At 43.5% G+C, this 12,214-nt stretch overlaps 1 protein-coding gene across 1 annotated transcript in view; it reads right to left on the bottom strand.

Moving 5' to 3' along the window:
- Positions 1–12,214, bottom strand: part of LOC109306674 (sodium channel protein type 5 subunit alpha-like) — a 310,690-nt gene that overhangs the window by 173,997 nt on the left and 124,479 nt on the right. The window lies entirely within an intron of this gene.

Below are 12,214 nucleotides of genomic sequence, written 5' to 3'. Positions count from 1 at the left end.
CACTGGGCCAGGTATTTAGGCCTCTAACTCCCATTAATTTCAATAGGCTTTGATTTCACTGAGAGTCAAAAGGCTAAAGACCTGGGTGGATCTGGGATCATGTTCATATCTGAAATCACACCAAGTGATCTTATAGGATCACAGGAAAATGGGGCTGGTAATGTAATGTAGTCCAGCCTCCTGCTCGAGGCAGGAGCATCCCTGGCTAAACCATTCTTAGGATAAAGATTGCGCAGTTTCTCCAGGTAGTCTGTTCCAGTGCGTGATCGCCTTCATAGTCAGAAAGTTCTTCCTAATCACCAACCTAAATTTCCCCCGATGAAGCTAGAAGCCATCACTGCCATTCCTGTCCCTATGGTGCCAGAAACAAGCCCATTTCCACTCTGTAATCGCCCTTCAGGTATTTGAAGACTGCTTTCAAATTCCCCCTGCAGTCTTCTCTCTCCAGACTAAATAACCTTAGTTATTTCAGCCTTTCTTCATAAACATTGCCCCTGAGGTCCCTGAGCATTTTTGTTGCTCTGAGCTGGGCTCTTTCCAAACTGTCCACATCCTTCTTGAGGCATGGAGCCCAAAACTGGACACACTGGGCAAGGTGAAGCCTCACCAGTGCTGAATCGAGTGGAAGAGGCACTTCCCTTGATTTGCACGTGACACTTCTGTTAATGCAACCTAGTGTATGCTGTTGGCTTTTTCTGCATCCAGAGTACATTCTTGGCTCATATTCAGCTTACGGGCTACCATAACCTCCAAGTTCTTCTCTGCAGTCCTGCAGCCCAGCCAGTCATTCCCCAGTCTCTATTTGTACATGCAGTTATTCTGTCCCAAGTGCAGGATTTTGCATTTGTCCTTGCTGAATCTCATCTGATTGATTATAGATAATTTTTACAGTCTATCCACATCACCTGGGTCCTAGCCCTGTCTTCCAGAGTACCTGGAACTATATCCAGCTTGGTGCAGTCTACAAATTTGCTACGTGGGCACTCAGTCCCATCTTCCAAATAACGAATGAAGATGTTAAACAATACTGGACCCAGGACAGACCTCCGGGGAACCCCACTTGATAGCTCCTCCCAACTAGATATTGAGTCATTGAGGACCACTCGTTGAGTATGATGATCCAACCAGATATATATCCACCTTACAGTAGCTCCATCTAGACCGTATATCCTTAGCTTGTTAGTGAGAACGTTATGGAAAACAGTGTCAAGAGCCGTGCTGAAGTCAAGATATACCACAATCCAGTGCTCTCCCCCATCCACAGAGCCTGTCACTTTATCACTGTCTTGAGCACTATAATGACACTGGGGCAAGATCATCAGCTGATATCAATGTGCATAGCTCTACTGAAGCTACTGGATCCACACCAATTTATGCCATATGAGAATCTGGCCCAATAACCTGTTGTAACCTGATCTGGGATTTCACATCCACTCCAGGTAAAACTCTTAGCTAGACTTTTGTGATGACTTCTGTTCTTCTCCAATGCATCTTAGAAATTCCCTTACTGAATGGTACTCAGCTAGGGTTGAAAAGATAGTTCATCAGGACACTGTCAGGAGTTTTGAAGTTACTCAAATTTTCACGCATGTAAAACACTGATGTTATGCATTCAACAACCCTTTAAGGACTTTAGTTCAGTTTCTTTAATCAAGCAGAATTTTTTTTAATAAACCTGTTCTGAAATGCTGAAAAAAGTAATGGTGAAGTGTCACAGGATGGGTGTATATCTATATTTCAGCTGGGCTTTCCATGAAGGATAAAAAGAGAAACTTCCATATTTAATCAAAAGTAAACTAAACGAGCATATAATTTGAGACTCTGTCAGCCTCAGTGCAGCCATGCAAATTTCCATCAGATGGATATGTGGCCAAATGAATACACTTCAAGGGAAAAAAATGAAGAAACATTTTCAATTCTTTTGCTTCCAATCTTAAAAAAAAAAAAAAAAAGTCCCTCCTGAGCTTTCTGCCTTTCATTCCCCATCATTTGTCATTAGAACCACAGGGCCTCCGTTACTTTGATTTGGTCATTCCCGGCTCCCGGAAGAGGAAAGCAGCATAAAATCCACCTGGTCTCTTTTCTACAACATACACGTGTGCTCTGAATACTTTGGTTTGTCCATTTCCCCTGTGTAAGTTGAGCTTTCAAGATAGGTCCCTGTCCCAACGGGGTAGCATCCCAAGCAGCCACATACTCATTAAGTTTCCTTCTTTGATCTATTACTGGAGACAACCTAATATGGTCAGCAGCATGCCTGGGGTATTTTTCCCGTGTTTTGATGAACTGATCCCTCCTGACCCTGAGAAAAACATTCATTTTTCTTTACCTGGAAAAGCGTGTCCAAACAGGACACAAGAAGGTCTTCTTGTCTGAAAAAAAGCAATGGTTTTGATACAAGGCACTTTGCTTGGGATTCAGTTTGCCGTTCTGTCCAGGGAAGTTCTGCACGGAAGACCAATCCCAAGTCACCTCACTGGGCCACATGACCAACTATATTCCTTTTTCTGAAACTAGCACTTTTGGCTGAAGTACCTGGGACGAGCTGCATGAAGTTTGAAGACCATTTTACATTAACTTTGGACCCAGCCTTACCCTAGGTGAAGTCACTGGAAGTTGTACTGTTGACTTCCATGGGAGCAGGACATTTTTCTCTGAATTCACCACAGATAAAGGATTTCTAGAACACCTTTAGGTAGTAGAGCTGCTACAGGCACCGTGTTGAATAAGTGCAAAGCAATGGCCAAAAGAAAGGGAAATACTGGAGCTGTTGTGCCAATTACTGCACAGTAATTGGTTCTAATCAAGAGTAAATTTGCTACCTGCAAATACAAGTAGCAAATTTACTTGAGATTACTTTCTGAGCAGTACTGCACCTGTATACAGTACAGGCTGGGGGCCTTCTGCAGAGCTGCTGCCCAGCCAGCCAAGGACCTGGGAGTTAAGTTGAATGTGAACCAGCAGTGTGCCCTTGTTGCCAAGAAGACTAACGGCGTACTGGGCTGCGTGGTAGGTGTGTTGCCAGTATGTTGAGGGAAGTGATTTTTCCCCTCTATTCAGCACTGGGGAGGCCACATCTGGAGTCCCGTGTCCAGTTTTGGGCCCTGCACTACAGAAAGGATGTGGACAAATTGGAGAGAGTCCAGTGGGGGGTGACAAAAATGTTTCAGGGGCTGGGGGACTATGAGGAAAGTCTGAGGGAACTGGGCGTATTTATTCTAGAGACGAGGAGACTGAGAGGGGATTTAATAGCAGCCTTCAACTGTTCTCAGTGATGGCAGATGACAGAACAAGGAGCAATGGGCTCAAGTTGCAGCAAGGGAAGTTTGCATTAGATATTAGGAGGAATTTTCTCACTAGAGGGTGGTGAAACACTGGAACAGGCTTCTGAGAGAGGTGCTGGACTCTCCATCCTTGGAGGTTTTTAAGACAAAGCTTTGGCTGGGATGATCTAGCTGGGGCTGGTCCTGCTTTAAGCACAGGGTTGGACTAGATGTGACCTCCCAAGGTCCCTTCCCACCCTCATTTTCTATGATTCTGTGATTCTATGTTGGCCACACCTGGCAAATCTCCAGTAAACCTCATGGCACCATAGGACTGGGTATCTCCACTGATACTACAAAATCCCTTTTAGATACACAGCCCGTATCACTGACTAAAGTGACTCTATTTTGAAGGAACAGAAGGCAGAGAAACATACATAAATGAGATATTTACTCAGTAAAATTAGTAGCAATTTTTTACTTTTGGAAAACGAAAATGGAGATGTAACCCTTTCCAGTATTAGACGGGATAAAACCTCTGAATAACATCTTTCTATTTATAGCACACAGCTGTCCAACTTATATCTGTATCTCCCTGCAATAGGCCCGTCTTTCCACTAGCATAAGATGATTTAACAGGTGTATCCCAGCTCGCTAGTGAAAAAGGACCTTGCTTGATTATGGAATGATAGTATACAATGCTCAATACTGTATCTAAGCCATTAGCAGGGGTCAAACTAGGAGTCTATAGTATTAATATCATAAGCCTCTAACCTCTTGAACTGAAGAACTGTTCAAGAGGTTAGCTGTACCATTAACATTAACTGTTAGCTGTACCAGACTTGTATCCTCCAATACGGGTCTTTGTGTCCAGCCCATATTTTCTTAGTCAAGGCTCACTCCCAATGAGCCTACTGGAAAGCAGGAGCAATTGATAGAGGGGGATAATCCATAGGCCATGCATATGATTTAGAAACCTCACGAGGAGAAGAAAATGAAGAAGTAGCTGCTTCCCATGAGGAGGCCAAAGGAAATGATTGACTTAAAAGCTTCCCATTTGAGGATATTCTTCTGGAACTATCTCTATTCCCTCCAAGGACTTTTTTTTCAGGGAGCATGGGCATTTGCTGAAGAGTCTGAGATAGATATGTTAACTCTTCCCCTTTGGACTTTCTAGCAGCCTCTCGACTCTGCAGCCTCAGGGGAAAGGGTCTGACAGGACTGCACTCTTTTCTGATTCACAGGGACTGGCAACAAAAACAAACTACGTTAAAATAACATCCTTCACAGCAGTGTAGCAGGATGCTGTCCAATTAATCACAATGAAATTACAGTATCATTGATTCAGAACAGTTAAAAGCTCAATATATCCCTCCATCCATCAGTCTATAATCACCAGAGTAAGTTGGCATCGGTGCAGGAAATGCAAGAACATAAGAAAATGCCTCATCCGAAGCAACAACACCGATTGGGCATTTTGGACACTAATCACCGAGGGGCACAATTACAAAATACTCTGGCTAAAAAGTTTAATCTGTGCAAACCAAGTAACCTGCTAATCCAGTCAATAGTGAACCACTGGAGCTGTTCAATGGAAGAAGATTTATAAATGACTGTGTACTGGACTGCAGCTTTTTAGTGCCTAAAAGTGTCTGGGTGATGCCCCTGTATCACTTGGAGTCAGGAATTCCCAGCAGCTGAGGCTGTCATCCCTGAAGTCATTAAACATCGGGACGGGGGGGGGCTGCACAAAAATCTGTACTTTCAGCTGCTCTGAGCAACAGACGTCCCACTCAGTCGGTTGCACAGACCTGTTTCAGAAAGGAATAAAAGGAGGAGACAAACAGCATTACTAACAGGATTGTGGAAGTTAAAACAACTGTTACCATAGGTCTTTAAAGTCATAACTATGAGCTGGAAGTTTCCAAAGCAGTTGAAATATATATTTGAACTGGTTCATTTTAGTGGGGTCTCTCATGAACCCCATAGGGTTTAAAAACGTTAACTAGCAAGTGGGAGAGGACCCTTTTGCTTTGATTAGGCATTGGGTTTGGATGTGGTTGCAGAATGGAAGAGGAATAGCTGAACACACTCAATTGACCCCAACTATAATACTCAACACAGAATAGAAGAGCATGCTTGTCAAAAGGCTATGTCTATACAGTAAATACCTTTAGCTACTATGCTCCAGAGTGATGCTGTCAAGTATGCTGGGTGGGCAAATTAGGATGGAGGCAGTCTAACTGCCACAGTCATCCTTCAGTACTAATTAGGCTGTCCAAAGCCTGTACAGATGTGACTACGCAGTAGCTCAATGTGCTTTTTGATGACACTGGAGTTCACCGTGTAGATACAGCTTTAGGCAAGCAGCTAATGCCAGAATATTATTAACTTTTTAGATCTTCATGGTTCTTCAGAGAAAGAAGGATTTATAAAGGGGACAGAGCAATAGCATGTTGGTTACCAGGTAGGACCAGGTAGCAGTTGAGCTCTCAAGTCTAACTGCTGCCAAAATCTCTAATTGGAGAGCTCTATTCATTTCCCCTGGAAGACCTCTTTCACGTAAGCATCTCATTAGTCCCCCAAAAGAGATGCTCTCTCTCCCTTAGACTTGGAAGCCAAATAGGTAGCCATGCTTCTTGTCTGCAATCACTATGCTTCATTATTTCCCTTTGTTTATGAACTTCAGACATCCTTAAACAAAACAACTAAATGAGGACCTTCCTTTCTTTGAGGGAGAAGCACATAGGTAGTCCATTTGTGTTGTGGTGCAACCAGAGATGTCATAAAACTTCGCTGCTGGTGATATGTTGTGGCTGCTGCCTGATAAGATGAAACTACTCATTCTGAGGTTTTCAAGAGTGGCTATGCAAAGTCTGGCCCCTATGTCCCATTGGCAGGTGCTCAGTGGGAACAGAAATATTTCAATGGGTCATTTTTATAAAAAAGGAAAATCTGAACATATTATGGCAATGCGGCTAAAGGAACAGCGGCGCATAAGCAAGTCTAACAGAACAAGGGGGAACAAACCTAACCTAACTATAGAAGAATCGCAAGGACAGACTCAGGGTATCTATTGATGTGACCATGTTCACAAGTCTGCAACCTAAAATGGAGAAATCACGCTGGCTTCCAGTTCAGGCCCAGGAAAGCCAGATTGCAGACCACTTCACATGTGTACAAATGGAGCCAGAATCTCCAATACCCCTGCACAGCCACCCCGACCTTATGTTCAGGCACAAAGAGGCAAGGAAACGTTGCATGCCTGCTGCTTCCCACCCAAGCAGGCGGATGGAAATTGGGCTGCCTTGACTCCACCTTTCAATGCACCAGCTAGCGAAGAGGGGTTGTCAGCTGCTTTGGATATAGATAAGTAGCAGACGGTTGCCTCTGTGGAGCAAAAGGGATGTCCCTGTGCTGTTTCTTGGATGGCATAGCAATAGATGATCCTTAATGAAGTCAGATTGTAAATGTGTAAACCACAGGAGTCTGGTTTAGTTCATATGACACATTCATGCCAGTGTAACATAAATTAGCATCCAGATCAGACAGATGATCAGTTCAGCCCTTGGCAGGTGTCACAGTTGGCACTCTTACAGCATCTTGTCATTAGCTGGCAAGGGAGCCAAAAATAACCTGCTTGCATTGAGCAAACAGTTACCCCAGGGAAGAAGTGGACACATGACAGGTATACTGGTGTTACTTACTCCTGTTTTTCATGCAGTAATTTTACCCCAGAGTAAAGTGATTTAGTAAGCTTTAGGCTGTAGTTTGGGTATCTGTTCCACTTTTTCTATGTGAAGGCAGAGTACACTGGCCATAAATGTATTGTGCACCCTTACTGTGGCCTCTCTCCCCTATTAGCAGTGGCTATGCCACCCACCGTGGTTGATGAGCTTGCTATATCTGTGGCTAACTGAAGTAGGTCCTTTCACTCAAGTAGCAATAACTTATTTGTTAACATCCAGTGGACCTGGATTTAATTCCTTCTGCCAGTGGCCTGCCCAGAAGCAGGGTGTTATACATGTATGCTCTAAGAGTGGGGATGCTAACGTTTGTACCTTGTGACCTACAGCATTAGAGGAACATTTTTTGCCAGATGCTAGGCCTGCTGCTTTGTGCCTTTTACATTCCTGGAAGGGGCTCTCCTGCTACAAAGAAACCACTGACGTGCCAATATGATTTTAGCCAGTACAAAGCAGATGGAAAAGCTGATGCTACTTACGTCAGAATCTAGTTATATTAATTTAAAAGATGCTGTAAAGTACGAAGGATTGCAATGAGTTCATTAGTGCTGCTTATTAAATTGGGGTGTAATTGGGTCATGAGCTCTGACAATCTTAAGAATGCATTTTGTTCTTTACAAGATTGCATCGGCCCAGTGATATTTTAAGAAGCTGCATTTTGGTCTGGAGAAACTGAACGTCATGGCCCTGCTTTTGCATGGCTAGCATTCCCCGTCTTTGCTGCCCATCCTGGCAGGCTCGATTCTATAAGATGCTTGAACACACTCACCCCAACCCCACAAACTATTTTACTTGTACTGAAGCCTCCGCGTCATCTGTTGACTTGGATGAAACTACTTGCTTAAAAGCTAAATGTGCCTGTTGCTAGACTGTGACTTTAGTTCTCCACACTTTGCATGGGAGGAGACCTTAAAACACTCGAGATGAGGACACAGAATGGCTACTGCTTTATAGTCCTTAAAAGCATTCTTTACAGCCCACCTTTGCTGCAATGCCTACAAAAGCCAACTTGATGATCATGGCTAGGCAGGTGACAAGTTAGTTCTTTTTTCTTTCTTTCCTCTTCCTACCTCTACCCTCTGCAAGACAGGGCATGCAGCTAACAAAGCTGGATCAGTTCCTTAGTGGACTCATTTGCTTGTGTGCCATCCCTCTTGTGTCTCTAGATTGCTAGCCCTGGAGAGCTAGGAGACTTTTTTTTCCTCTGGATAGCACCCAGCACAATGGGGTCTCAATCCTAACTGGGGCCTTTGGAGACTGAAATAATACATAGTGAAAACAGAAGCCTGGTGAAGATCAGGCATGCCAGGGCTGTATTTTAACTGTCAGCAATGGAATAAAAGAAATCACTGTGTGGCTTTGTGTACTTGTCTCTGATTCAGTTCCACCTTTCCCTACACAGCTGGGGTTGAGTAACAAGGCAAGTTTTTCTTTTTTGTTAATGGAGTAGTAGTTGGGGACACCATGCAGTGCAGCTGCTATTCTGATGCCAGTTGGTCACTTCTCTCAACCAGCCACGGGCCCCAGGTGAGAAAGCAACACGAAGCAATGCAACATCGTGCGGCTGTTGTATGTGAAAAGATAGGAAGTGCTTGTCCGAGACAATTAACAATTTTACCAGAGAGGAGACATGGCTTACGTACTTCACAAGGGCATCATGAATCTGAGCTAATGATTGTAAAGCACTGCAAAGCCATTGGTTGGAGGATGCATAAGTGCAAAGCATTATTGTTACAACTGAGGGAGCATCACTACACGTCCATGACAAGTGCCAGTGATAGCATGTAGGCATGGAAAACTCACCGTTAAAACTCGGCTTCAATATATAGAACTGAAAATGAATAATCTCATGCAGTTGAATGTGTTGGTCTATATTTCCTTGGTGAAATACGGCAACACAGAAGGATGCACATACTCTTGTCAGAGGACTGTAAACAGGACTAGGATTCATTTCTAAACTTTCAAAGGTTTTATGTAAATTCCCCATTTAAATTCTTCATTGACTAAGGTGAGAGCAAAAGAGTTTCCAAAATTATGTAGAAACTCACTTTGTTCTAGACTGACACTACATCAGTTGCTTAATGTATCCTGCCAAGAAAAATCAAGGTTATAGTGAGGATAAAGGTAGCTAAAGTTTCTATAGCAACAGTTACTAGGATGCAGTTGCCAAAGGTGCCTTCTTGTTACATCCTGAGTAGCTTTACTGGCTGCTTTTTCTTCCTGTTCACTAGTCTTTTTGGCAATATCAGGACTGACATGATGCAAATGTACTTGCATTGCTGGTATAATTTTGCAGACTACTCCTGCCCAAGAGCTGGACATACAGGACGTGTTGTGCAAAATGAAATAAAAACAAGTTAAGCAGTCTGAGCTTGAGACACAAGGAGGATACAGTTGACTTGAAAAAAGCACACTTCTCTGAAAACATGTTTTCCTATCGTCATTTCAACCACGGAACTGAGATTACTATGAATGGAAAAGCTAAAGGGACAAAAAGGCCCTTTTCCCTTTTTCTCCTAAATGTGTTTAGTTTGAGCTACGGACGGGCCTGTGTTGGCTTCCCACCTGTCCCACAGTTTCTTGTTGCCTGTGTGGATCCAAGTCACAAAGGAAGGGTGAGACATAATCCCCAAAATGGGAGGAAAGGGTAATTGAAAAAACTTGAAAAATAGGAATGCAATTCAAAGGAAACTGCAAAACCAAAAATCACTTTTCCCCTTTTCCATATTTTTGGGGGAGGAGGGAGAAGCTTTTCAGCTGAATCCCACACTGCGGTTGATTCCTTCAGCTTTGTATCCTGTTTTCACAAAGGAAGGCCAGGCTCCAGGTTTACAAAATTAACGAGTTAAGTTTTCAGTAATGCAGCTCGTTCCCGTAATGTGATTGCATTAATAATACAGTGGGGGTTGGCGTAACCTGATATAGCATCCTTTCTTTGCGAGTGCCCCCCCACTACACCTGCCATCCTGCTTTGGTCCAGTGAGTAGGATGGGCATGTACCTGGGACATTCGCAGTGTAGCAGGTGTACTCTGGGAGGGATCCTCAATAGCAGCCAGTTGATTGAACGAAAAGAAAAGACCAATTTCCGCTCAGTTGTTCAGTTCATAAATGTGAATGTCTGTGGGTGGTGAGGCGGGTGGGGGTGGTGGTTAATTTTAAAGCTGCCATTCAGTCACTTATGCTGTCTTGGCTGCGTGTCCTGCTCTGGGGCTGCAGGTGGGCTCACCATTAAAGGGGGCTGAACCATAGGCCTGTCAATGTGGACACTAGCTCCCGTAGAAAAGCCCTGCAGTGTGGATGTAGCTCAGGAAGCCAACCCAGTTTGACAGCCCTGGTTTATGTTTTAAGCCATCTCTATTTAAAGAAAATGCACTGGTCAATTTAGCCTGGGGAGGAGAAGACTGAGAGGGGATTTAATAGCAGCCTTTAATTACTTGAAGGGGGGTTTCAAAGAGGCTGGAGCTGGACTGTTTTCAGTGGTGACAGATGACAGATCAAAGCAATGGGCTCAAGTTGCAGCAGGGGAAGTTTAGGTTAGATATTAGGTTGAAATTTCTCACTAAGAGGGTAGCAAAGCATTGGAACAGACAACCTAGGGAGATGGCAGAGGCTTTTAAGACCTGACTAGACAAAGCCTTGGCTGGGATGATCTAGTTGGGGATGGCCTTGTTCTGAGCCAAGGGCTGGGCTAGATGAGACCTCCTGCGGTCCCTTCCCGTCCTAAGTTTCTATGATCCTATGACTTTATAAGGAAGTGGTGATTAATGATCGGCTGCCTGCCGTGTTGCAGGCTGTGTTCCCGTCTACAGTCAGACCACAGATATCAGCAGCGTGCAGGCCCACCTGCTCCCATGAAGGGGGCTGCATGTCTGCCTACGCTTTGAAGCTCCAATGTACCTGATGCCAGCGCAGGATTCTAGTAAAGCCAGAGTATGTTTCAGCCCATCATTTTGTTGTAGCCTTTCCATACTTTTGATCAATATAATTAATCTTTTCTGGCCCTTCACCAGAAGGTACTAAAGGTAACTAAAAAAAAAGATGCAGTGCTATCCTGGCGGGGAACTAAAAAAAAAGGAAACCCTTAAAATCAGGCTTAAATCAGGCTGCTTTAGCCCCTTTAGAAATCAGGCTAGATAGCTTCGCCTCTATTATCTTAATCAGAAATGGAACAAGATAGCCGCACGGGCAAAACAAAACTGCCTGGATGAAAATGAGAGTTTTTGCAATGGTATTTTTAGTATTAGGAAATACTTATGCAAAAAAGACAAGTCTTTTTTAATAGTGTATGCTGCTGTCACTATTTCCAGTTCCTGGCTGGACAGCGATGTCTTGTCTACATTTCTCAGAGAGGAAGAATTTTTTTCTAGGAGCTCAAGTCTCTTAAAGTATTTGTTGTGACACACTGAAATGCACTTGGAACAAAACAGCAGCTTTGTCTGCCTCCACTCTCATTTGATTTTCCCCTTCACTACAAACACTAAACCTTGTTTCTGCTGGACGCTTTACTTCTAGGAAATGCAAAGAAAATTCTGCTGCTCCAGCAACACACCTAGAACGTATGTTTGGAGTTAGGTAAAAAAAGCAAACTATTTTATTGAAGGAAAAAAACTAAATTAAATGAAAGTAAATGTGTTATTTCAGAGATCCTAAAGGAAGTTCCTGGGACACCAGATGACAAATCAAAACAACAAACAGCTCGGTCCTGGGGAAGCCGAGACATACAGAGTTTTTAACGCCTCCCCCCCCAGCAACCCTCTGTACCATGAATTCTAAAGCAGCCTTTCATATAGCTAGATCACAGCCAGATATGCTTTACAACACATTTTCATGACCTTCTAAGTCTTCAGGGCTATTTTTTCTTTCTGCCCTCTGGGTAAAATATCACAGCACAGAGTTACGGTTACTACTGCCAAGTGGCAGGCATCACTCAAAATCCCTTCTCAATCAGAATCAATGCTAGGTCCATTAGCTCCTGGTTTTCTGGTATCTTGACTGCTTGTTAGGTAAATAAATATATATATCCCAAACCCCACTAATAATTCAATTAAACTCTTGCCTTTGAGATGATTGGGTTGCCCATGATAAAGTATCTAGCAACAATTACTTATTCTATCTCAGAGCCCCTTCTAATGTAAGGCTGCTCCCCTGACGCAGGATGTAGTCTCTATCAAAAATATTTGTTAAAACACTTACAAGCAGAAATT

Source organism: Crocodylus porosus, unplaced genomic scaffold (assembly GCF_001723895.1).
Source record: "Crocodylus porosus isolate Cpor-Errol unplaced genomic scaffold, CroPor_comp1, whole genome shotgun sequence".
In the NCBI taxonomy this organism is placed as follows: Eukaryota; Metazoa; Chordata; order Crocodylia; family Crocodylidae; genus Crocodylus; species Crocodylus porosus.
The sequence above is the reverse complement of the archived record's forward strand: the minus strand, read 5'-3'. Positions and strand labels throughout refer to the sequence as shown.